Below are 3431 nucleotides of genomic sequence, written 5' to 3'. Positions count from 1 at the left end.
CTTTTGACCTTTTCAGTTTTCATTGACTCAACCACCTCCCAACTCTATCTGTGATGGCTTTATCCTTAGAAAATTTTAGTCTTCAGCAAACCTCTAGCCTCTCCTATTCCATTCATTTCCTATGGTGTGCAACCTATCTTCTTGCCAAACGCGTAACTAGGGAAGAAGGAAGCCTTTTAAACTGACTAGTGAGGGAAAGGAATCAAACTGGGGAAGGTGCAGTAAATCAAAGAGTGGATTTAAGGCCAAAAAGAAGGTACTGGTATGGGAAATAACAAACAGGCCTTGACAAGTAAGGGATTAAGAGTATGAATCTTAAGAGTTAACCAACAGATAAGATGAGAATTTTTGAAGAGTAAGAAGATAAAACTAAAACCTCTACCTGAATGTATGTTGCATTCAAAACAAACAGATGAATTAAGTGCAGACAGCAGTGAACAAGTGTGATCTGATAGCCATTACAGTGATATTGCAGGAGGATGATATGGATTGTTTGACTGACTGAATCATTTATTGTCTCGCGTATTCAATGTACCTTTTGCTATACATACATGGCGCCATTCATCTTAACTTAGAATAAGATACAAACAAAAAGCTAGAGAGTCCGACTGTCCTTTCCTCTGCCAGAGTCCTGCTCCCACCATGGCTGCCTCACCGGACCGCTCCCACCTGCCCAGTCTTGATCAGCATCGTTGAGAGACACAACTTGTGCATTTAGCTCCTGCCACTTGGTTCCTGGTTGCGATCCAGCTCCTTCCCAACTCCTTCGGTAGGTAGTTAAAAGGGGTCAGGGGGAATAGAATTACTACAGAGGGAGAGAGAAGAAAGGAGGAAAAACATAGAAAGGACAAAGAAAGAGAAAAAGAACTGGAAAGCCAATTGGCACGACTTACCATGCTGTCACTGCTGGAGGGGAGGTGAATCTTGAAGGATAAGATATTTGGAAACGATACGGGTGACTCCATGGGTTTATGATGGTTTTAGCCCAATAGAGAAAAATTATGTAAGTTGAAGAAACCAAGATGTGGAAACAGGCTAGAAATGGTAAAAGCAAGAAGTCACTAGTGAGAGTAGAATAGACCATACCCCCAACCCAATCCACCCAACAAAACAAAGTAACCACCCAGCGTTGGGGAGAAAGGAGGAAATGATGGCAGCTTGTCAGAAAGGTACAGTGATAATCGGTAGATTTTAGTCTGAAAAAGTCAGATGGGCAAAAGATGCAGTGCCCAACGCTGAGATTGGTCCCTCCCCGTAACTCTTTCTCCAGTATATTGATGACATCATTGGTGGTGCTTCCCCCTCTTGCCTGGAATTGGAAAGATTTATCAGTTATGCTTCCAGTTTCCACCCTGTTCTCACTTTCACTTGTTCCATCCCTGACTCCTGTCTTCCCTGCCTTGACATTTGTGTTTTACCTTTCTGGGGATAGGCTAGCCACTGATATCCATGACAAACCAACTGACTCCCACAGTTACCTGGACTATACATCCTCACGCTTCATTTCCTGTAAAGGCTCTGTTCCATTCTCCAAGTGTCTCCATCTCATCTACTCTGATGCCAACTTCAACAAGGGGTTCTGTCAGAAATTTCCACCTTTTCTTCATCTGACGATTCCCGCCACCTTGGTTGACAGCCCATAGCTGTGTCCAACCCGTTTCCTGTACTTCTGCGCTAGTCCCTTCTCTTCCTTCCCACAACACTGAGAGCGTCCATTTGGTTCTCACTTTCTCCCCAAAAAACAATCAGTTGTAAGCCACCCCTTCCACTACTTGTTACTTACAAGACACCTATTCCCTTTGTCAGTGTTTCGCAGAGACTGTTCCATCCTGGATGCTCTGGTCCATTCCTCCTGCACTCCCAACATTTCCCCACACCTCCACGGAATCTTCCCATGCAATTGTAGAAGACGTAACACTTCCCCATTCACCAGTTCACTATCCAAAGTTCCAGACACATCTTCCAGGTAAAGCAGTCCACTGTATTTTCTCGCAGTACAGTCTCATCGATATTACAGAACTTAGAACAGTACAGGCCCTTCGGCCCATGTTATTATGCAGACCTATTATCCTACTCTAAGATCAAACTACCCTGCATACCCTAGATTTTGCTGTCATCCATGTGCCTATCCAAGAATCCTGTAACTGCCCCAATGTATCTGACTCCACTACCACTGCTGGCAATGCATTCCACACACCCACCACTCTCTGTGTAAAGAACCTACCTCTGACATCTCCCCTATACCTTCCTCCAATCACCTTAAAATTATGCCCCCTTGTAATAGTCATTTCCGCCCTGGGAAAAAGTCTCTGGCTATCCACTCTCTCTATGCCTCTCATCATCTTGTACACCTCTATCAAGTCACCTCTCATCCTTCTTCGCTCCAATGAGAAAAGCCCTAGCTGCCTCAACCTTTCCTCCATAAGACCTGCCCTCCAGTCCAGGCAGCATCCTGGTAAATCTCCTTTGCACCATCCTTCCTAGAATGAGGCGACCAGAACTGAACACACATTGTGGAGACAAAACACAGACTAGGCAACCACTTTGTAGAACACCTACTCCTATCTGCAAAAATGACCCCGAGTTTCCAGTTGTCTGCCACTTCAACACACATGGTCAACATCTCTGTCTTGGGCCTGATGCAGTGCTTCAGTGAGGCTCAGCACAAGCTAGAGGAGCAGCATCTTATTTTCCTCCTGGGGATCTTTCAGCCTTCAGCACTCAATTTTAGAACCTGAACACCATCTTCCATGTCCTTTATGTACTCCGACATTGCAGGTCAGGTACATGGAATTCTTTCAGCATAGGCAACCTATTTTCATCTACTTATGGTCTCTATTATCAGCTTTTCTTTCTTCATGGCTTACCCTTATCCATCCTTTTGTCTGCCTAACTGCCTTTCTCTCCCTCTGGGCTCCGTCCCCACCAATCACTCGCTGTTATACCTCTCAGCCCCACCCCTTCAGCATATTTTCATTTTCCTAGCGGCTATCACTTCTGAAGAAGAGTCACTGAATTCGAAGTGGTAACTCTGCTTCCTCTCCACAGATGCTGCTAGACCTGCTGAGCTTCTCCAACAATTGGTGCTTTTGAAACAGTTCAATTATCTATCTCCAATCTGGCTAGACTTGACCTTCACCTGACAAAACCACCCACTGCTCTCCAGGATGATCCAGGAGTGAAGATAATTCCCAACCATTGTCAGCCACCAGGAAGCTCTTTAAACTGTGATTTCTTGCCCCTAAATCTTCAATTCAAACAGCAAGTGGGAGGCTTATTTAGACTGATTTGTCACTGTGTTTGAAATTATCAGTTCACCTCGTACTGTCGCTATTGTTATGGCCAAGTTAACAGAGATGAAGTAATTCTTGACCTTGTGCCACTCCTACCTTTATCACAACAAAGTCTGAATTTAAAAAGGAAGTGAAATT

This window comes from Rhincodon typus, chromosome 7 (genome assembly GCF_021869965.1).
Source record: "Rhincodon typus isolate 14 chromosome 7, sRhiTyp1.1, whole genome shotgun sequence".
Taxonomy (NCBI): domain Eukaryota; kingdom Metazoa; phylum Chordata; class Chondrichthyes; order Orectolobiformes; family Rhincodontidae; genus Rhincodon; species Rhincodon typus.
This window is presented reverse-complemented; position numbering follows the sequence as displayed.